The sequence below is a fragment of the Nicotiana tabacum genome, chromosome 22 (assembly GCF_000715075.1).
Source record: "Nicotiana tabacum cultivar K326 chromosome 22, ASM71507v2, whole genome shotgun sequence".
NCBI classification, from domain to species: domain Eukaryota; kingdom Viridiplantae; phylum Streptophyta; class Magnoliopsida; order Solanales; family Solanaceae; genus Nicotiana; species Nicotiana tabacum.
The window spans coordinates 10,305,020-10,329,690 of NC_134101.1; the positions used below are offsets into that span (position 1 = coordinate 10,305,020).

At 41.7% G+C, this 24,671-nt stretch overlaps 1 pseudogene; it reads right to left on the reverse strand.

Annotated features, from left to right (window-relative positions):
- Positions 1–18,692: 18,692 nt before the first annotated feature.
- The window catches only part of LOC142175703 (uncharacterized), a 155,042-nt pseudogene continuing 149,063 nt past the window's right edge, over positions 18,693–24,671 (reverse strand).

Sequence of the window (24,671 nt, forward strand, 5' to 3'; positions counted from 1 at the left end):
CTTATCTTCGAGGAGCTGCCGAAACCTTAGGAAAATTTCACTTTCTTGTATTCTATCGTGCGGAATTGATTCAGCTTGAAACATAACTCTTTGAATTCCTTCCACGCATTTCGTATGCGCACATGAGCGCTCGGTATCAGATGTGCATCACCGGCTTGTGATTCTATAAACGAGGTTCAAGATGTGTATTCTGTGTTTTGGTGATGGGCTAGTCTGGAGGACTTGAGGCTAGGTTTAGACCGCAGCTTAGGCTCAGTAGCTTCAGTTGTAATCTGTACATTTGGACTCATATGTCCGGTAGTGTCCCTACGAGTGGAATTTGTGGCTCGATGAGCGGTGTAATGGCTTTGTGATGAGTATGATGTGACTGCGGGATGTGTTAAGACGATTTGAATGTGACTAGAAGTGTTTCGTTGAAATGTAAAGCAAGGCCATTGGGTGCTTTATTTTTATTTTGATGTGACGTACAATCTCGAGTGTGAATATTTTGAAAGATACTTCACGTTGTTAAATTTTGGGGCAAATTAATTCTCGTGTCTGGTTAATGAGTCTGGACTCAGAAAGATTAAGTGATTTCATAGTAATTGTGGTTGCGAAAGGGTATAACAAGATTCTAATTTGAGACTAAGTAGGTGTGTTATCTCCTGCGGAGTAATCTATGTAGGTGTGTTCCTTACGATGTGAATAAAGAGTTTCTTTTCTGCCAGCGGGGCATATGCGTTGAGACTTGAATTTGAATCTGATTGAGAAAGTTGACTTGATTGTCGCGAGAATAAATGTGAACTTAGCGGATGATTGAGGTAGTTTATGGTGGGTGTTGCATAAGCTTGAAAAGAATTTTCGTTGAACTGACTGCAGTATTATGGCAATAATAAAGTATGGGTATTATGAATTATCGAGTGTTTTGTTCTATGGCTTTGAGCCGAGTGGGGGAGTCTGCTATTGACAATTCAATTCATGGTTATATGTTTAAAATTTAGTTTTGGTCTGAGGCATACTTGTGAGTTAGTTACGACTTGCAGAGGTTGAGATTGAGGATGACTCAAATAAGAAAATTCCTGGATACGGATTATATTGCACTTATGAATATATGAAAATCATGGAATGAGTGAGTTGTTATTTATGAAGGATGTAGTGCGCACGAAGTATGAATTTGATTGGTGGTGTTAAGGTCGGGGTACTTCTTTGGGTGTTGTTGTGCTAATGGGGCATGTGTCTTTCGGCCCGTTTGGGTGGTGCAATTGATATTTGAGCAGAGTGGATGACTCCTGAGAAAGTTCTAATGGATTCAAGATTAATATGTAACAATTGAGAATTTTTGGCGGATTTGTTTATAGCTAAAATCTGAGATTTAAGTTGGATGGTACCGAGACTTGTGGCATTTTTGTATATCATTATGGATTTTATATTTCTGTATCAGGAAGGTGAATTAAACGGCCTTAGACTCAAATAAGATATTTTTAGAATGGGTGTTTCGGTTGTGGTATTTATAGGGGTGATTATGATATGGTGAGACTCTACAGATGTTTTGGTGGCAATATTCTTGGGTTTTGGTGACCTACGTGGTTTGGTCGAGTTAGAGGAATTTAGTTCTAATAGCTTAGTTATGTGCAGATGGATTTCAAAGTGTTCTTGACGGTTTGAACCAAATATTTTCTACTGGTGTGAGAAACGTGTTGTATATTGTGATTTCCTCCTGGAAGCAAGCAAGAGAAAGTTTTCTAACTAACCGGGTATGTAATTTGCCGGTGACTCAGAGTTAATAATGAGATTCTTGTGCCTTTCACATGGTAGATATGGTGTGTTGTGCGGGATTTAGATTCACACGCATAAGGTGGCAGTTCATTCTTGAAAGAAAGATCATGAATTTTGGACAGAATGGTCAGTTTCAGATATTTAGAGGAATGTTATAACTGCCCGAGGATCCCTGAGAAGGGTGCGCATTTCAGAAGGCGCGTTGTGTTTTGACTTACAGATGTTCATCGATATTGCACTACCCACCTGGTTGATAAACTGCTGATATTCAAATTATTGCTATATGGCACAAAGGAATTATGGGAATATTCCTAGTGGGATGATCATGCATGAAGGATGTGATAGCCATGTGAGTGCTGGAGTTGTGATCAATTACGATGGTTCATGTGTACTTATTTGATTTCTCCCATATGTTATGCTTGAATTAAAGGCTTGTGACCATGTCGGGCGGATTATGTTATTAGCACGTGAGTTGACCATGCGGTTTCATATATTGATACTGTAGCACGTGAGTTGTCCGTGCGAGTGATGTTAATGTGAGCTCTAGAAGAGCTGGTTACTGTTATTAAATTTGTGTGTCTTGGTTCTACTATATATAATGAGCTTATAGCATTACAGTTGTGGTGGTGCTTGTTGAACTTACAATACAGTTCTCTACTTTGAGACATCTCCCATATTTGGGTACATAGATTACGCAGTTGTGGCTTGAGTTATATCGATGTGGCATGTCTGTGGGACAATTGTGTTTAATAAAATAAGGTCATTGGACCTAGAATGGGTACTATCAGGCTTGATTATGATATATTCGAGAGGATTGTGGTTCTGGGTGGGGCGAGAGAGCTCCATGACTTATCGATCTGATAAGAGGTTATGAATTGTTGATTGTTTCATTCATCATTGGCAGTGTACGAAGGTTTTGGAATGAGGTTCTGTTGAATGCGAGATTTTATACTAGTACTTGGTTGGTTTGAGTAGTTATTGTGATCAGAAATGGTGCTACGAGTAAGGGAGTTGTGTAGTATGTTATGCGATTATATCTGGGGTTATGGTTATGGCTTGGTACAGCGTGTTCAAACTCATACAACGTGTAGATGTGAGATTCAGGTCTTGAAAAGAAATTCTGAATGTTGGAAATTGAAGTCCAAAGTTTCTGGGCTAAGGTTAAATTACTGATTTTTCAGTTATGTTGTTTTGTCAGGCCTATACATTTTATAAGGAATAGGGTGACGTGAGATCACCCCGGTTATGTGCCTGGTAAGGTAGAATAGAGAATTGAAGGATTAGGAACAACTCTTGGCACGTTCGAGGACGAACGTATGTTTAAGTGGGGGAGATTGTAACGACCCGATCGGTCGTTTTGAGCATTTACGCTCCTTTAAACTATTTGAAGTCTTGAATTCCTACGAGGTATTATGACATGTGTGAATTGTTAGTTTTGGTTTTAAGGTATTTCAGAGTTAGCTTAGAAGAATGAATTTCATGTTGGAAGCTTAAGTTGAAATAGTTGACCGGATGTTGACTTATGTGTAAACGACCCCAGAATAGAATTTTGATGATTCCAATAGCTCCGTATGGTGATTTTGGAGTTAGGGGCGTGTTCGGAAAATTAATTGGAGGTCCGTAGTGGAATTTAGCTTGAAATGACGAAAGTTGAATTTTGGAAAGTTTGACTGAGGGGTTGACTTTTCGATATAAGGGTCGAAATCGGATTCTGGAGATTTGAATAGCTTCGTTATGTCAATTATGACTTGTGTGCAAAAATTTGAAGTCATTCCAGATTGATTTGATATGTTTCGGCACAAGATATAGAATTTGAAAGTTCAAAGTTCATAAATTTTGATTTGAGGTGTGATTCGTCGTTTTGATGTTGTTTAATATGATTTGAGGCCTCGAGTAGGTCCATGTTATGTTATGGAACTTGTTGGTATGTTCGGACGGGGTCCTAAGAGCCTCGGGTGAGTTTCGAATGCTTAACGGATCGAATTTAGATTTGGAGGAGGAGCTGAAGCAGCTGGGATGCTGGTGTGATCGCACCTGTGCGAAAAAGGGCCGCAGGTGCGAGCTCGCGGATGAGAGGAATTAGTCGCAGAAGCGAAAAATGCATGGGCTGGTCAGGCACCGCGGGTGTGAAATTTGTTGCCGCGGGTGCGAAGACCGCAGGCGCGAAGAAAGCATCATGGGTGCGAAGACTGCAGGCGCGAAGAAATCATCGCGGGTGCGAAGACCACAGGCGAGGAGAAATCACCGCGGGTGCGAAGACCACAGCTGCGAAGAAATCACCGCGGGTAAGAAAATCCTAGAAAAAATATTAAAAACAGAGGGGTTCCGAGTTTTGCCATTTTGGACCTTCAAGCACGGGTTTTGGGTCGATTTTTAGAGAGAATTCAAGGGAAATTTGAGGTAAGTCACTTGGGATCATTTCTACTCCTTAATATTGAATTATCATCGAATAATCCGACTAGATTACATATTTTTGAGGTGTAAATCGGGGGTTTAAACTTAGGGATTTGAAAATAAGATTTGAAGATTTGGAGGTCGAGTTGAGGTCGGATTTTGGTAAAATTGGTATGGTTAGACTCGTGGTTGAATGGGCTTCCGAATTTTGTAACTTTTGTCGGGTTTCAAGACATGGGCCCCACAGGCAATTTTTAAGCTAAATTTCGGATTTTTATGGAAAATTAGTATTTTCTTATGGAATTAATTCCAATAAATTTTATTGACTGAATCAAATTAATTGCGGCTAGATTCAAGGTGTTTGGAGGCCGATTCACGAGGCAAAGGCATAGTGGAGTAAAGCATTTACACGGTTAGAGGTAAGTAACACTTCTAAACTTGGTTCTGAGGGTATGAATCCCCGAATTTGGTACGATATAAATTGTTTGGAGGTGACACACACGATAGGTGACGAACATGTGGACGTGCACCATATAAATTGTGTCTTGAATAGATTCTGTGCAGTTGTAACTTAAAAAATCATGTTATTATCTGAACATTCTCCACGTGTTAGAGAAATTGAGCTGAGACACCTATTAAAGATCATGTTTACGCTACGTGCCAATATTTTGGAACCCATGGGGTCATGTTGTTGTTGAATTAATTGTTCAAAAATATACATTTCACACTCAATAATAATTGTCCATTGTGAGGATATTTATGAGATTGAGCTACGCAATGCAGCAGGCCATAAAGGTTTTATACATTACTATTATATGGATCGGGGTTGCCCGCCTGCAGCAGGCCCTATAGGCTTTACTATTATATGGATCGGGGCTGCCCGCCTGCAGCAAGCCTTATAGGCTTTACTATTATATGGATCGGGGCTGCCCGCCTGCAGCAGGCCTTATAGGCTTTGTTATTATACGGATCAGGACTGCCCGCCTGTAGTAGGCCACATTGGCTTTGTATTACGCTTGGGCTGAAGGAGCCCCTCCGGAGTCTGTACACACCCCCAGTGAGCGTAGATGATCATCGATATTTGGGATGGACTTCCCAGGGCATGGACTTGCCTTACTTATTGCTTATATATATATTTGGGATGGATTTTCCCAAGGCATGGACTTGCCTTACTTATTTGTATTGTAATAAGTTTATCTGGACATGGATCTTGTTCGTATCATTTATATTTGGGGATATATTATCCCAGGGCTGGACTGGCCTTATATAGTATTGGGTGACTGACTGTTAGTCGATGTGTATTTATATACGATTTGGAACACCGCTGGGCTGGATTGGCCATAAACAGTATCGAGTGACCAGATAATTTGTGACCAATATTTACATGAGGTCTTTCTACTGAGATGTCATATTCTTCATCTCATGCAGTGTTGATCTATTTCACTTGTACTGAGTTTAACTGTTAAATCTAAAAACATATGTACATTTTGTACCATTATTTATACTAGACTGTACCTGCGTAGCTCGTCATTGCTTTTAGCCCAGAGGTTAGTCTTGTTACTTATTGAGTTAGTTGTACTCATACTACACTATGCACCTCGTGTGCAGATCCAGGTTCTTTCGGAAACAGAGATTGTTAGATTTCAGAGTGCTATCAGTTAGAGACTATCAAGGTAGTTGTTTGGTGTCTGTTGACCTTGTCTCTCTTTCCTTCAGTTATTGTACTGTTCTATACTTTCAGATAGTGGTTTTTATCAGATCAGACATTGTATTCATATTAGATGCTCATGTACTCAATGACACCAGATTTTGGGAGTGTTAGATATGAAATTGTGAGATTTCTTCCGCTGAATTTAATTATTTTGTTTTCAAATTTAAAAGATATGGTGGTTTATTGAGATATTCGACTTGCCTAGTATTGAGATAGGTACCATCACGATAGGTGAGATTTTAGGTCGTGACAAAATGCTATAGAGAGGGATTTTTACTTAAGGCAACAACTGGGCAGCGAAAGATGAGAAAGGATATGTAGGAGGCGTCTTGCGGTGGTTAAACTTCTCGAAGTCCAGGTGTGAGAAGCAGGAGTCAAGTAGTTGCTTAAAGGAGTGAGTTTGACCAAAGTGGGAGAGTGGCAGAGTATCATGTGGGTTCTGTGATAGGATAGCTACACGCCTTGAGGAAAGTTTAGAGTGATTTGGGATTCATGGTGGACAGTGACTAGGTCTACGGGTTTAATTTGGCATGTTGGCTACTATGCGGAGGAAGGTTGGATGCGACAGAAAGGAGTTGCTTGATATGAAAAAGGATACAACATGACTTTGGATTCGAATGTGTTGTCGCACCTTTAGTTGGTGTCAATGAGGAGTGAACGGGTTTGTACAACTAGTGAATGGGCATGGACCCGGGATGGTTTATTGGTTTTGTAGTAATTGTACTCGGTGAAGCATCTTTGCAAGGTTTCGAGGAATTTGGTGGGTCGATAGCGCGAGGTCATGTCAGAGAGGAAGAATGAACCTTGGTGGGTTCCATAGTCAGGCAATGGTAGCTTCGAGGTAAGTAGGAGAGGCTCACCGCCTACGATTGGATTGCATGGTTATCTACATGTGAAGTTTCTGGTTATCGGTGTATGGGTGGGTTATTACGACTAAGGAAAGCAAACATCAGTGGTAATTTGAGAAAAGGATTGAGGAATGTGTGCCATATTGGGCCTTATCGGTTCATGTTCATGTTTTGGGAATACTCAGGATTTATGCTTCGTGTGGAGTTGATTTACAAGAGAGGTGATTCAGCCGGTTGTCTCTTTGGGAGGGTGTTCATGTGCTAGCAGAACCTTGGAGTGGATTATATTCGGGACCAAGTCAGAGTGGGTCACTCTCAACAATGGTCCTAGTGAATTCAAAAGTTAAAATGCGGTGTCTAAGGATTTTAAGCCCGCAGTATGGTTAAGAGTCGAGCTTTTGTAGCGGATTATGAAAAGGGGTATGGAGTGTTCTATGATATCTTCGGCTTGCAATGTAGCATTTGGAGGAATGAGAGAAAATGATTCAGATTCTTTGAGGAATTATCAGAATGGGTGTACCACTTGAGGATGCGAATATGCGCACAAAGAGGATATGAGATGGTTCGTAGGATTTGAGACAGCATGGTCTCGTGATATAAGGTCACTCAAGATGAGTGCGGATTTGGGTTCATGATGTTTTGAATGAAGCTATTATTATTATTCCTAAGGCAAGTCCAGAGTAAATTAAAAGAAGTCGGATCGGTTAGCACTTATTGGAATGGCATGATGGTGGCAACGATCAGTTCCTTCAACGTGTTAAGTTATATATGTGCTTTATGGCGGTACATGCGAGTCTTGACGGTCGTCGTAATTGATTTTATGTGGAGGCAATCGAGTGTTATGCCCTGTTATGTGTAGATGGATCCCATAAGAGTTATGGTAGTTTAGACCACTACTTGAGGTTGGTATTTTCTGCGGATATGAGAATTCAGTCACGTGTTGCAATGGTTCTCTTGAAATGAGCTAAGTAAAAGGTTTTTATATGATGAAGTGTTTACCTTATTTGTGGTTCAGGAGTTATGATGAAATTCTTGCACTCTTGTGCATTGGCATGATTTAGGTGTAGTGGGTAGCATGGAAATTTGGAAGTTAAGGATCAAGGTTGCCGTTTGGTATTGGCAAGAATAGCACGAGCTCGGACAGGCGAGAAAGGATTCAGATGGTTAGAATAAGATGGTGTTGTCTTTAGTGGCACCTGAGATCGGTGTCGGGTGTGAGAGGCTTTGCATACTGATTGCGAATTCTTGAATGGCCTTACAACGTTTGTGTGGCCGGTAGTATGGATGTGCAGACTCGTTGTCTGGAGCGGAAGGCCGGGGGAGCATGTCCCACGGGAAGATTGTATAAGTATGGCATGTAGTCACTTGATTGATTGGAGATTGAAACCAAGTATGAAGATTGTGGTAATATCGCTAATTTGAGAATTTATGCCTAGAGGGCGCTCGATTCATTTAATCGTGGACTGTGTTAGTTTGTTCCGGGTATGATGGATGTTCTTGTGTATTATGGGAAAAAAGGTTATTATGGACCCTTGAAAGGTTATTATCCTGGTACGGTGCGATCAGAATCGGCTTGAGGTCCGCAGACGGATCTAAATATGAATATGGGTTCTATATCAGGCCGGATATGTTCATTTAAGCATGACGCTCCTTATGGAGGAGTATTCGGACGTTGGATGTTATTTCGTCGTCGGCTATTTTGTGTAATACTATATTGTGCCGTGTGAGTTGTGAAATGACTTGATAAATTTCATATGTGTTGAGGTTCCGCGTAGCGATGGTGTTATGTGAGCAGGATGGCTCTCGATATTCAGATCATATATCGCACCTTAGTGGTGCTTGAGCTTGGTAGCGTATGGCGCTATCTATCTCCCCAGGGATGGTATTATGCACTTAGCGTTCTTGGGGCCAATATTCGGGTATTTTGTGGTAATGAGCATTCTAGCTCGGTAAGTATCTCCTTATATAGATTTTATGTGTGGATCGGGTGGCACGCTGCCACGGGTATGTTGTTTGGATCGGGTTGCACGGGGCAATAGTGTGATGTTGAGTGCAGTCCCCTATAGCTATTTTTGTGTGTTTGTTTTTCATTTTCTGAGGAAAGTTCATAACACCTTTTTGGTTGTCTAATTAGTTTCATGGGTTGAGTAATCCTTTCCAGAGTTCATTTTCCTTATGTATTACATTCGAGTTAGTAGCTTATTGGCACATTGTGGCATCATATGAGACTTTTGGTCGTGTCAGAAGTGGCTTATTGCCTGAGCAGCTCGTACTGGGTGAGACGAGATTATTGGATCTGGGATCAGTGCGATCGAATTATATGAAGCATATTAAAGAACAAATACCATTATTTGGTTCATAATGGGGTTATGATTCTACTCAAGAGGAGAGATTCAATGATTTATTGACTTGGCAGTTGGTTATGAATTTCTACACATCTCTTCCGTCGTGGCGGTATTGCCAGAGTTGAAACAAGACTTATATATGTCATAAGGTGCATTGTGAGCATCAGATTCGTTTAATTTCGGCTATTGTTATCAGAGGATGTTATTATTGTCATGTAAGTTATGCAGTGCATAATGTGGATTCAGCAAAGGTATGCAATCATGTATTGGTGCATCTTATAGAGATTGATACGGTGTTCGTATGATGGAAACAGGCCTGGCAGAGAATTCCGGATGTTGGAATTGGGCTTTAAGGCTTATTTGGCTAAGTAAAAGGGAGAATCTTCAGACTAGCTTGAGCTAGTGTGCTCAACTGAGTTGTGATAGCACGGGTAGGTGCACGAGGTGTTAAATAATGATTTCGGACAACTCAAGAGCATGTTCTTAGCACGTTCGCGGACGAACGTATGTTTAAGTAGGAGAAACTATAATGACTCGAACGGGCGTTTTGAGCTCTAGCGTCTTATTCGGTGGTTTGAGGCCATGAGCAGCTTCACTTCAGGTATTATGACTTGTACGCGTGGTCGAAATTGAATTTCGTGGAGTTCGGAGTTGATTTGAAAAGAAAATTCTCATTTCGTAAGCTTTAAGTTGGAAGAATTGACTAAGATTGAATTTTTGATTAAACAGCCTTGGAATCAGGATTTGAAGGTTACAACAGGTTCATATGATGATTTCGGACTTGGGCGTATGACCGGATCGGGTTTTGGATGACCCGGAAGCATTTCGGCACCTATTGTGGAAGTTAGCATTTTGGAAGAATTTCATAAATTTGTGTAAAAGTTCATTACAATGTTATCTATGTCTGTTTGGGATTCCGAGTTCGGGAACAGCTCCGTATGGTGATTCTAGTATTGGGAGCGCGTCCGTATATGAATTTGGAGGTCCGTATGTCAATTTAGGCTCATTTGGCGAAAGTTAGAAATTTGAAGGGGTTTGAGAAATTTGACCGGAAGTGGACATTTTGATATTGAGGCCGGATTTCGATTCTGGAAGTTGGATTAGGTCCGTAATGTCGATTATGACTTGTGTGCAAAATTTGATGTCAATCGGACGTGATTTGATAGGTTTCAGCATCGAATGTTGAAGTTTGAAGTTCTAAAGTTCATTAAGTTTGAATTGGGTTGCGATTCATGATTTCAATGTTGTTTGATGCGATTTCAAGGCTCGACTAAGTTCATACTGTGTTTTGGAACTGGTTGGTGCAATTGAACGGGGTCTCGGAGGCCTCGGGTGGATTCTGGGTGGTTAACATACCGAATTTGGAATTTGAAGAAAAGTTGAGGCGGCTGATATCTGGTGTACCCGCACCTGGGAGGTGTTGGCCGCAGGTGCGGAGGGCGCAGAAGCGACATTGGAGTCGTAGAAGCGGAGCAGGCCGGCTAGGTGAAGGACCGCAGGTGCGGAGCTTTTGGCCGCATCTGCCCAAGCGCAGAAGCTAACAGCATCTCGCAGAAGCGAAAGAAGCCGCATAAGCGGAAGGTATCTCGCACCTGCGAAGCCGCAGGTGCGAAAGCCGGGGTTGGGCAGTGTGTTCTTTAAAAATGAGGGCTTGGCTCATTTTTACTTCATTTCCTCCATGAGAGCCGGTCTTGGAGCGACTTTGGAGCTCATTCTTTGTCATCAATATCAAGGTAAGTGATTCCCACTCATTATAAGTTAAATACATGGTTTGTATAAAGATTTAAACATGAAAATTAGTATAAATTGTGAGATTTTTAGTGGAAGACCTAGAATTTGGTATTTTGGATTTTGACTACGAGTTGGGCATAGAATTGAGAATAAATTATATATTTGAGTTCGTCAGATTATAGGTAAAGTTTATCTTCAAAAAAATTTCGGAATCCGAGCATTTGGGCCCGAGGGTGATTTTATCGACTTTCCGAGCAGAGTTGGGAGTTGTTGTAAATTGAATTGTTGTGAGTATTAGAGTATATTTTTATGGGTTTGCACATTTATTGACTAGTTTTAGAGCGTTGGGCATTGGTGTGAAATGTTGGAAAGGCTTGGGAGCCGGCTATGGAACTTCGGAGCGAGGTAAGTCTCCTTTCTAACCTTGTAAGAGGGAATTGATCCCATAGGTGAACTAAATTACTATGTGCTTCTATTTGTGGGGGCTACGTACGCAAGTGGTGACGAGAGTCCGTACGTAGCTACTAGCTATGCCTATGTCCGGGTAGTTTTAGACTTACATCATGCCTTGTTGATATCATTGTTGATTTATGTTTATTATTTACCTTGAGAAGAAGCGAAATTGAGTTTGCTTTTAAATGTTTTGAAAGGAGTGGAAATTGAGGAAAAATTGGGATCTTAAAAGTTTTCATTTGAACTTCGTATTTTGAAAAGAATTGAAGAATACTATAATAACTTAAGAAATCTATGTGTAACCGTGTCGCAATCATATTCTGCAAGCGGGGTAAATTTCCACTACTCTTATGGGATCGGGTCGTTCGCCTCTGTAAGATTATGTATTTCACTCTTATGGGATCGGGTCGTTCGCCTTGGCAGGATCTATGTACCACACTCTCATGGGAGCGGGTCGTTCGCCTCGGCGGGTTAATAGATGCATCTATGGTTTGTGTCGTTCGACCCTCGGCAGTGCATAGTTTACATTTATGTTCGATCGGGCCGTACGCCACGGCATTTCCTATATCATATCCTCATGGAATCGTGCGTAATATTTGGCAAGCAGTCTGTGTATCCTTGAGTTTTCCGGATTTGAATTTTTGATAATCTACTTGATGAGGTCCACTACACCCTTATGTGTGCTCCGGTTAAGGAGGGAATTTCAAATGGGAAGCTTGAGTTCATTGTAAAGAGGGGAATTTGTATCACATATTTTTATGCTTACTTAATTCATTAATTTACTCTGCCGCACATTTATATACCTCTTTACTGTACCTGGTACTATTGGACCACTAGTAAGTATCGAAGTCGACCTCTCGTCACTACTTCTTCGAGGTTAGAATGGATACTTACTGGGTACGCGTTATTTTCGTACTCATACTACACTTGTTGTACATTTTTTTTGTACAGGCACATGTATGTTCAGTGGCCTTGTGGGGGCAACAGCGTGGTTGATGCAGGGACTTAGGTGAGCTGTACTCCATGTTACGATCCACAACCAGCAGAGTTTCCCTCAGAGTATTTCAAGTTCTTTAAGTTTGAATCGGAGGATGATTTGTGATTTTAGCATTATTTGATGTGATTTGTGGGTTCGACTAAGTTCGTATGGTATTTTAGGACTTGTTGGTATGTTTGGTTGAGGTCCCGGGGGCCTCGGGTGTGTTTTGGATGCTCAATGGGTCATTTTTGGACTTAGAGAAGTAGCAGATTTTTCTGGTTTTTGTTGCAGAAGTTTGTTCTTCGCATTCGCGAAGAAGAGTTCGCATTCGCGAAGGTGTGGACAGTGGAAGCATCGCGAACGCGAGGAGTAGGACGCGTTCGCGAAGAGCGTTTTCTGAGTGTGAGGTTTTGTTCTTTGCGTTCGCGAAGGGGAGGACGCGAACACGAAGGTATGGTCTGTGTGTGCATCGCGAACGCGTGAGTGGTGTCGCGTTCGCGAAGAGGAGTGAGGCTATTGGGGACCCCAATTCCTTGTTCTACGCGTTCGCGAGGTGGTGGTCGCGTTCACGAAGGTCTGAGCTGGTAAATCTTCGCGTTCGCGAATGGTTAAATTTGTGGGCAGTCGAGTTGTGCTTCGCGAAGGCGAGGGACCTGTCGCGTTCGCGAAGAAGAGAGGTCTGGACAGAAAGTTTAAGTTTAGAAAATGGGAATTTTTAACGATTTGGAGCTCGGATTGAGGCGATTGTTGGGAGATTTTCAGAGAAAACAACGGGGTAATTGTTCTTAACTCAATATTGGTTAAATTACCCGAATCCATGGTTATTTTTATCATTTAATTGGTGAATTAAGATGGAAATATTTGAAAACTCTCTTGGATAAATTTGAGGATTTGAGGGCCGAATTGTTATCGGAATGTAGTAATTTTGGTATGGTTAGACTCGTGGGGGAATGGGCGTTCCTATTTTGTAACTTTTACCCGATTCCGAGACGTGGGCCCCACAGGCAATTTTTGAGTTAATTTCGAAATTTTTGTTAAAGTGTTGATTTCATTAATTAGATGAGTCTTTTTTGGTTGTATTTATGATATGTAATTGCTTTCGGCTAGATTTGGGCTATTCGGAGCGGGATTTTCGTGGGAAAAGCAGTGTGACCGATTGATTGAGCTTGGTTCGAGGTAAGTGGCTTGCCTAACTTTGTGTGGGGGAAATTCCCTTAGGATTTGGAACTATTGTGATATGTGAGCGCCGTGTACGTGAGGTGACGAGTACGTACACGGGCTAGTTATGGTAAAACCCGATTTTCTTACTGAGCAGCAACAAGTTTTTCCTGTTATTTTGAGTTATACCATTTTAATGAGTACTAATCTATTTTCATTCTTAATTGAGTTATTCCAATATGTGTAGCTATCATGTTTAGTCTAATACAACATGTCTGCATGTCTTAATTGTTTATGTGAATTCTGTGCAGCATGCTTAGTGAATTTTCCTGCTTCTTCCCTGACTGATACTTAGTCTAAATTGTAAGAATTTCGTGATGTAGTTGTATTTCTATCATTCGCGCTGCATATTTACTTTGGGACTACGGAGCGGTATTCCAGGAGATCCCTCTGTACTGCATATTTATTTTGGGAATACGAAACGGTATTGCTGGAGATCCCCCTGTACTGCATATTTATTTTGGGACTACGGAACAGTATTCCGGGAGATCTCCCTGTCTTGCATATTTACTTTGGGACTACGGAACGGTATTCCGGGAGATCCCCTGCACATTTACGTTTGGGACTACGAAACGGTATCTCGGGAGATCCCCTGTTGTGATTTCTGTGTACTGAGCTGTTACCTTCTATGATTTTATTGTTGTTAAATTTCAGCCTTTATTTTATTGCGGTATTACACTCTATTTTATTTTTATTATATATTTGCCAGTAGGGCCCTGACCTTACCTCGTCACTACTCGACCGAGGTTAGGCTTGACACTTAATGGGTACCGATTGTGGTGTACTCATATTACTCTCTGCACATGTTTTTCATGTGCAAATCCAGGTGCACCTTATCAGCCGCACTATCAGTGAGCCGGGATAGCTTTGGAGACTTCAAGGTATATCTGCCGCGTCCGCAGACCTCGGGGTCCCCTTCTACTCTTTCTCATGTCCATTATCTTCGGTATTTTCCTTGTTAGATTCTGATGTATAGAGACACTAAATTTTTCCTTCTGTAGTTTGTGATTCACGATGTTCCGGATTTTGGGATTTGTTGTGTTTTTTTGAATAGTTGGTTAAATTTATATTTTTATTTCACTATTCCGCAAAAATGTTAGACTTACCTAGTTGTAGAGACTAGGTGCCGTCACGACGTCACACGGAGGGGAAATTGGGTCGTGACATTAACGAAATGCTAATACTTGATACCTGATCTTGAAGAAGCCGAGATCACAGCAACATCTCTAAGCTTCTTAATTTTTTCAATTACGAAGTCATCTTTTCCAGGGTCACCAACGATGTTCATCTCAAAGCATAAAAGTGCCTTTTCACATGCCTGCAAAAGTACAATTCAGAGGCAGATATTCAGATAGGCTCGCTATAAGCTGTAGGATATAATAACATCTCTAGAGTTTTGATGCCATAAGATACAAGGTACATAAAGGCAATGCACAAATGATACACAGCTTTTTATTGTCAGCAAGATGTTAAACATGCAATAGTTAAGTAGCTTGACTGATCTAATTCCTACCATCACAAATTGTCCATACTATTGTAGAAACAGGAGAACTCATAGCTGAGGAGAAGGGGCCAATTATAAGGAGATGTTTTCAGAAGTGAAGTGTAATTCCTAGTTATGTAACCTACATAAAGAGATTTCCTCCAACAAGAGGCATAGAGATAACCGGAGTTTTGGGTTTTCGCTGAATATCAGATCATATAAATAATATCAGTTATTTCAACCCAGCTAGAACCTATTAAAAAGTTCACTTCTGGCTGATTTACAAACATACGATTAGGGGAAAACATGATGACACAATAAAAAACCTATAAGCTGTGATTTTGGAACTAGTCCTTTACATGCACATAAATGAAGAACAAGAAAACAGTACGAGCAGTACTTTAGTTTTGAATAACTCCGACCTTAACATGCCAGTGACATATTGATCACGCCCAAATATGCTTTATAAAAAGGACTAAGCGGTCGTTGCAAATATATTTCGGCTAATAAGTCCGGAGTCGAATCCCACAAGGAATTAACCTATCAAATACAGCTACTAGACTCGCATAAATTCACACAATCAATCTTCAGAAGGATTTAAGTAACAGATTGATTTTCACTAACTAAATATTACGTAATTAAAATGTAATAATTAACAACTAACTACGAACGGGTTGTAAACAAGAATTGGAATGACCTAAGGTTGTGATTTCCCCTATTGTCGGAATCTTTTTCGCTACGTTTTCTACAAGTTTGCCTAAGTCTTCTCTACCGATCATGAGCATTCTAACTGTCGTAACTCTCTCCCGAGTAATTACCATAATTACTAGACATATTCTCCTGAATTACGCTAGCTAGCATTAAGCACAACTCACTCAGATCTCACCAAGGTTTCGTTATCCCTAAACCCACCTTTAAACCTCCGTATTGATCTCTCATATACGTTTAAGAGTGATGTTGTTCAAAAACTACCTAAATATGCACTCTCTCCCGAGTAATACATACTAAATAGGCACAGCTAATTGAAGGCCTTTCAATCAACCACAAGAATAATATAGTTGAACAAATAGAGAAAATACTACGGCAAATCTATATTAACATAACAAGAAAATCATCCTTCAATAGGTTCCATCAAAACCTTAGATTAGGAATTTAGCTACTCATACTCATAATAACAATATCCCAAATATTTTGCATAATTAAAATAGAGAGTAAAGATGAAAAGATGTAAAAATGATGATTCTAACTCCAAGGAGTGATTCCACAAGCTCTTCTTGCCTCTAGCTGCCCAAAAACGTTTTGGTTGCTCCAAAAACTGGTCTCCAAGTGGTGTTTTAGATCTATTTATATGTGTAGAAGAAACCCTAAATGTGTGGGCCGGGTCCTAATCAAACTCGGAACGAATTAAGTCTTCAAAACTCGGATTGAACCTGGTGTTAGGCCTGGCGTCGCCAGCCTAACGCCTGGAATTTGGCTGGCCTCGCCAGGCTAAAGCCTGGTTCAGCCTGGCCTTAGGCTGGCCTCGCCAGGCTAAAGCCTGGTCCAGCCTGGCCTTAGGCTGGCCTCGCCAGGCTAAAGCCTGGTCTCTCCTTTTCACTGTTCTCGAGCACACTTTCAACGTTTAAATATCCCTTTTGCTCTACTTTAATCTCCAATTCACCTACACATAAAATAGACTCCATTATGCACAAATAAAGTGTAATTTATCATTAAAGCATGTAAAATGCAAGGCACATAATGTACGAAACTATGAAATTATAGCCACACATCAATACTTCACACTTAAATATTGCTCGTCCTCGAGCAATCAAACTACACTTATAGATACGACCTTTTTAAGCAATTCTCCTAACTCATTATACCAAGAATTTTTAAAACAGTTTAATCACACAAGTGTGATATCTTCGCCTCAAGATTCGACTCATAAATACCATGCCTTATTCACAATTCACTTACTTACTCTGACATGGATATCAACAACATTACCTTTCCTTTATGAGTCATGTGCCCTCACCCAATCAAAGAGCTTAGTTCCACACACAATGAATTTTTAAGAACATAGGAACTCAAGATAGACAAAATTCACTCGCTCTCAGAAATAACATTCATATGCTACAAATGATGCACCATAGGCTTGCCCGTAGTGTAATACTCTACGAATCGAGTTCATTCAGTCTAAGATCAAGTAGGACTTTCATTGGTTGTAATGTAGGCTGCGGGTCGGGTATGATACATTTGGATATGAGTGACTACACCTCCCTTAGCATTTTAATGCATATACTTTAACACACATCCTATACTTGTGCCAAACCAAACATTCTACCTTCACTTCATTTTATATTACCCCATATTTCTGTAAGCATAATTACATTAAGAGTCGCCACTTTTCAACGAATATTCTCTTCAATTATTATTATTATTATTTTTTTAGCCAAATCAATTACTAAACTACTAACAACACATACTAACACAATTAACATTAAATAACTAAATGACTAAAATTAACCATGTACAAGTCCCCACCCCACACTTAGATCATGCAATGTCCTCAGTGCATGCACAAAATGACAAAACAAGAAAAATGAGTAGGGTGTGAAGAGACTCCCCGATCAAGCAACCGCTTCATCCTCTGAAGATCTCCACCCCTCATCATGTTCGTCCTTCTTATCATCATCATCTCCCTCACCATCTGACTGCTCTGGCTCAGCTTCAGACTGCTCCGGTGTGTTGATATCTTCATCATTGGGTAGTCTGTATCCATCTCCTAACCCAACCAGCTGCTGGGCATGAGCATTGAGCGGGTACCAGTGCTCCAATTCAGTTCTCTCCTCAGATGTGGCCTGTCGACCTCCTATCCTTAGCTGCAAATCCATCATCCCATAGAGATGGGCCATAAAACTATCATCCCGAGCGTTGCGCTCAGCACTTGTCAACGAAGTCATGGCAGTCTCTTCTTTAAGTCGGAGGCTAGTGATGTCCGTTTGTCGTAGGGGCTGATCAATGGTGTGGTCAAACTCTGGCTCCTCCTCAACCTCCTCGTGTCTTAAGTACTGAGTTAGAAAATTGGCAAATGGCATTCGATCGATCTTTTTACTCGTTCTGACTACAGACATCTGGTAGCGAATCAGATGACCCACATTTACCCTTTGACCCGTCATGAGGAAGTAGAGTACACAAGTCCTCTCACGGCTAATGAGTGTGTCATGATTGCACGGTAGGAGCCGTGCATTTATCAGTTTAAGCCACACTTGAACCTCCGCTCTCATCTTCTTTTTGGGAAACCTCTTGTGCCGATTAGTTATCTTATCCCAGACCCATGCTGTCGTAGAATCGGCACCACAAAGCATGTGTCTCAACTCTCTGTATGTAGGCCGACGAATGAAGTGGTCTAATGGCTCCACAGGAACATCCGGAGCACCTAAAAAGTTACATATGGCCGTGGGTGAGAAATCTATCAATCGTCCACGAATCGGCACCAGCTGTTCAGTACTCTGCGGATCAAACCCTGCATAAAATTCTCGGACTAAGTTGAGATTAATGTTCCCTGTGTTCTTGAATACATAGCTCAACCCCATATCCTGAATGCCCCTCCAAATTGCCTGATACTTTGCTTTCAAGCTGTGTTCATTGATAACTGCTTCCGAGTGTACATGTTTAGGCCTACAACGCCTGTACCAATCCTTAGTGTGCGGTGGTATGCTGTTGATTCCAAACTCCCTTTGGCCTTGTGGTTGTTGACACATAGCTGCTATAGCTGCCACAACTTATATTCCACTTAGATTGGAGGTAGCTCCCCCCCCATTCTCTTCTTTGGGGGAGGTGCTGAGGTCGCCTTTACTTTAGCCGGCGCAGTGGGAGTAGCCTTGGCTTTTCCGGTGTCTTTTCTGGGAGGCATCGTTGTTCCTACACAAATAAGCAGTAGTCAGATAAAACTGCATTACACACTACACACATAATTTTTCCCGGCTTCCCGAGGTTACTCAGACTTCACCTCGTCTTTCCTTAATATTAGAATCAAAGAAAAATACATGGGTTACTGGCAAGCCACCCCACACTTAAGATTTTATTGTGGTGTATGACTTCATAACACTAGTCTATTAATCCCGGAGACTCGGGCTCCAATAGGGACAAGGAATTCCATTAAGGCATTATATCAAACACTTAACGTGCAATAGTGCCATGGTATTTCTTATGGACATGAGGGATTGCCTCATCCTCCCAAATAGGCTTGGGGGTTCCGTACTACCACATGTTTTCATAATCGCAGCACCATTCCTATGGGGTTTCATGGGGTTGGGGCACACAAACTCAATACCACAATGAAGAACAACCACCAATTTTTGTGTGTAATATTATACATGTACCTCTGTCGAAATTGCAAAGGGAAGAAGTGAAATCATACCTTTGAAGCTTTTGAGTGGAAGAAGCTGCCTGAGAATTTCTGATTAGTGTGAAAGAATAGCAAGACTAAACTTGACTTCAATGGGGATGGGGGATACCACTATGGCAATGTGTTGTTGAGTGTTTATGGGTGAGGGCAATTCATGCAGTGTGTTTGGTTGAGAGCAACATTGATGAGAAGATGTGTGTGTTTGTGAATTTCTTTTCTAAAGCTTGATATGTTTTGGTTTAAGTGAGGTTAGGGTTGTGTGTATTGTGTTCAGTGTTTAAGGAAGGTGTAATGTGAGGAGGTTCGACTAAAATATCGTGAGCTGGGCCGAAATAACTTACCTGGCGTCGCCTGGCCCAGTAACTGGCGTTAGCCAAGCGTCGCCAGCCTAAGGCCAGGCAGACCCTGGCATTAGCCAGGCGTCGCCAGCCTAAGGCCAGGCAGACCCTGGCGTTAGCCAGGCGTCGCCAGCCTAAGGCCAGGTAGACCCTGGCGTTAGCCAGGCGCCGCCAGCCTAAGGCCAGGCAGACCCTGGCGTTAGCCAGGCATCGCCAGCCTAAGGCCAGACAGACCCTGGCGTCGCCAGCCCCAGCACCTGTTATCCATCAGTTGATGCTGAAACGCTGTTCGACTTGCCCAACTCGCCTGCAAACTTGTTAGTACCTAAAAACAAAACCAAAACAAGGAAAAATTCTAACTACACTAAAAATCAACTACGAATTGGGTTGCCTCCCAACGAGCGTCAGATTTAACGTCGTGGCATGACGTAGATAATTGCACTTAAGGCTCACTTAACCTTGGTGGCTCGAGAAAATGAGTCACCAACACTACCTTCACATCTTCCATGCCCAAATAATGTTTTAACCTGTGCCCATTGACTCTAAACGTGCGAGAGTCATTTGATGCAGCAATCTCTATGGCTCCGGTGGGGTGAATCTCCACCACACTAAATGGTCCCGACCATCGTGACTTTAACTTACCCGGGAATAACCTCAACCTCGAGTTGTATAGCAATACCTTATCTCCGGGTTTAAAACTCCGCTCAAGAATATTTTTATCATGCATTATTTTCATTCTCTCCTTGTATAATCTTGTGCTCTCAAAAGCGTGGTAACGAAATTCATCAAGCTCGTGCAGCTCTGTGACTCTACTTGTGCCCGCAGCTTCTATATCAAGATTCAACTGTCGCAGTGCCCATAAAGCTCTATGCTCCAACTCCACTGGTAGGTGACATGCCTTCCCAAATACCAATTTATATGGCGTCATACTAATCGGAGTTTTGAAAGCTGTACGATAGGCCTAGAGTGTATCATCTAACTTTCTTGCCCAATCCGTTCTTGTAGCATTCACAGTCTTTGTCAAAACACTCTTTATCTCTCTGTTCGACACTTCCACTTGCCCACTCGTTTGAGGATGATATGGGGTGGCAACTTTGTGACGTACACCATACTTTTCTAACAGCTTTGCGAAGGCTCGATTATAGAAGTGAGTGCCTCCGTCATTGATTATCGCCCTTGGAGTGCCAAATCGGGTGAATATATTCTTTCTTAAAAAGCCAATTACTCCCTTAGCATCATTCATCGGGAGCGCTGCAGCCTCCACCCATTTCGACACGTAGTCCACAGCTACGAGTATGTATTTGTTGCTATATGAGCTGATGAAAGGCCCCATGAAATTGATTCCCCACACGTCAAACACTTCTACCTCTTGAATTGGGTTCATAGGCATCTCATGTCAACGAGAAATATTCCTAGTTCATTGGCATTCGTCACAACCTTTCACCTATAAGTGTGCATCCTTGAACATTGTCGGCCAGTAAAAGCCTGATTCCAGCACTTTCGCAGCGGTCCTTACTCCTCCGAAGTGGCCACCATATGGTGATGCATGACAAGCCTGCAAAATAGAAGATTGATCTATCTCGGGGATACATCTCCGGATCATGTTATCAACACAAATTCTGAACAGGTAAGGCTCATCCCAATAATACATGTGACAGTCATGAAAGAACTTTTTATTTTGAACAGAGGAAAGATCATATGGGATAATATCGCTTGCCAGATAGTTTGCAATATCTGCATACCATGGCGCTTCCTCCAATATCACTGCTAGCAATTGTTCATCTAGGAATGTCTCAGTTATATCTTCTACCTCGACTTTCTTTTCAGCTCCCTCCAACCTTGAAAGGTGCTCTGCCACTTGGTTCTCTGCCCCTTTTCTATCGCGAATCTCCAAATCAAATTCTTGTAGCAAAAGAACCCAACGGATCAAGCATGGCTTTGACTCATTCTTTGCTATCAGGTACCTAAGTGCTGCATGGTCAATATGAACAATCACTTTTGAACCAATCAAATAAGACCTGAATTTGTCGAATGCAAACACCACAACCAACATCTCTTTCTTAGTCACGGTATAATTGAGTTATGCACCGCTCAACGTTCTTCTTGCATAGTAAATTGGGTGAACCAGTTTGTCCTTCCGCTGCCCCATGACTGCTCCTATAGCATAGTCACTTGTATCACACATGAGCTCAAATGGTTGCTCCCAGTTGGGTGCAACGATGATTGGTGCAGTCACCAGTCTCCTTTTCAGCTCCTCAAAGGCTAACCTGCAGTCATCAGAAAACACAAAAGAATGATCCTTTTCAAGGAGTTTACATAAGGGGTTAGCAATTTTTGAGAAATCCTTTATAAATCGCCTGTAGAACCCGGCGTGCCCAAGGAAACTTCTTACTGCCTTAACTAAAGTGGGCGGTGGCAACTTCTCAATCACCTCAACCTTAGCATGGTCAACTTCAATACCCTTACTGGACATTCGATGCCCCAGCACTATACCTTCTTGTACCATAAAATGGCACTTCTCCCAGTTCAACACTAAATTTGTCTCCACACACCTTTTTAATACTCTTCTTAAATTGTGCAGACAGTCTTCAAATGAATCCCCTACCACAGAGAAATCATCCATAAAGACTTCCATAATATCTTCAACCATGTCAGTAAAAATGGCTAACATATCTCTGAAAGGTGGCCGGTGCATTGCATAGGCCAAACGGCATTCTCCGAAAGGAAAAGATACCATACGGGCAAGTGAATGATGTCTTCTCTCTATCCTCAGGGGCTATAGAAATTTGATTGTACCCCGAATACCCATACAAAAAATAGAAGTGAGACCTCCTTGCCAGTCTATCCAACATTTGGTCAATGAATGGTAAAGAAAAATGGTCTTTCCAGGTGGCTGTGTTCAGTTTTCTATAATCCATACAAATTCGCCAACCCGTAACTGTACGATTTGAGATCAACTCATTATTCTCATTGAGCACTACAGTCATTCCACCCTTCTTTGGCACACACTGAACTGGGCTAACCCAATTACTGTCAGAGATTGGGAAGATGATTCTCGCATCTAACCACTTGATCACTTCTTTCTTCACCACTTCTTTCATGTTGGGGTTCAGCCTTCTTTGATGTTCTCTGGAAGGTTTGTGCCCATCTTCCAATAAAATCTTATGCATACAAAATATCGGGCTGATCCCCTTAATATCTGCAATGGTCTAGCCAATTGCAGTCTTGCATTCCATTAACACCTGCAAAAGTTGTTCTTCTTGCACATCTAACAAACTGGATGAGATAATAACAGGTAAAGTGGATTTAGGTCCAAAGAAAGCATACCTGAGGTGAAAAGGTAACGGTTTTAGTTCCAACTGTGGTGGCTCTTCAATTGACGGCTTAGCTAGAGGTGTTTTTCTTTATTCCAAGTGTAAGGGCTCGAATTCGAGCTCTCTTTTCCAGTACCCTCACCCTTCAAGGACCAAAACCCACTCTGTCAAGTTTTTACCATTCATTTCTTCTAAGTTCATAAGACATGCTGCTAGAGGGTCTTTTGCATTCAGAGTCTCATCTTCCTCCTCCAAGATCACATCCACAGCTTCTATCATAGAGCAGTTAGCAAACTCACTAGGTCGCCGTATAGATTTTTGCACATTAAATGTTATCTCTTCATCGTTCAATCTCATCTTTAGCTCTCCAGTTTCACAATCAATTAGGGCTCTCCCAGTGGCCAAGAATGGCCTTCCCAAAATTATGGGGATCTCCTCGTCAACATGGCAGTCTAAAATGACAAAATCTGCTGGGAAAACAAACTTCCCCACCTGTACTAATACATCATCAATGATACCAGAGGGCCTCTTTACTGTCCGGTCGGCCAGCTGTAACAACATAGACGTGGGTCTAGCTCTTCCAATACCTAACCTTTTGTAGATAGTCAAGGGCATCAAGTTTATGCTTGCCCCCAAATCACAAAGTGCCTTAGCAAACACATAGTTGCCTATTGTGCATGGGATTGTGAAACTCCCTCGATCAGATAACTTCTCAGCTATGGGTCTTGTCACAACAGCACTACATGTCTGAGTCAGTGTAACCGTGGCCAAGTCTTGAAAGTCGAACTTCCGAGACATCAAGTCCTTCACCATTTTTACATAACCAGGCATTTCCTTTAAGGCATCAATCAATGGAATGTTTACCTGAATTTGCTTCAACATCTCCAAGAATTTCTTATATTGCTCATCTTTTTTATATTTGGCCAATCTTTGGGGGAAGGGTGCTGGAAGCCGCTTCTTTAATGTGCTTTGATTTTGAAGTTGCTCTGGCACTGTTTCTGCTGCCTTCTCTTGCTCTGACTCAGTTTCCTTCACGACTTCTTTTTCCTTGCTTGTTTCGGCTGGCACATGTTGTACCATCACCTCTGTTAACCCTGTTGAGTCATCTATCTCGATGGGTACAGGCACAAGTGTTTTAATAGGCCGGCTTTCACGAGCCATCTCTTGCTCCAGATCTAGGTCTCTACCATTTCATAGACTCACTGCCATAAGCTGTTTTGGGCCCTATTCTTTTGGATTGACTTGTGTATCTGCAGGTAACGCCCCTTGGGGACGATTGTTTAGGGCCATAGAAATCTGTCCTAATTGAATCTCAATACCCTTTATTGCTGATTCATGCGAGTCTACCCTCTGTTGCATTTTTTCCGTGGACCCAATCAATTGTTGCAGCATTCCCTCAAGTTTAGTAAACCCATCCTCTGGTCTCATAATCTGTTGTTGTTGAGGTTGTTGATAAGTCAGCTGCTGATTTTGCTGGATGTAACCTTGTTGCCTTTGGTAAGGCGCAACTTGACCCATTGGTCGCATAGCTCCAGCATTGTTGTTGTTATTGTACTACTGTTGCGCTGGTCTATATTGTTGATTATGTTGACCCCAATTCAAACCATCTTGCCTTTGTCTCCCATAGTTGGCTACATAATTCATATCTTCATGATATTGCTGGTTGTCACCTTCCGCACTCCACGAGCAAACATATGGTTGGTTAGTGCATG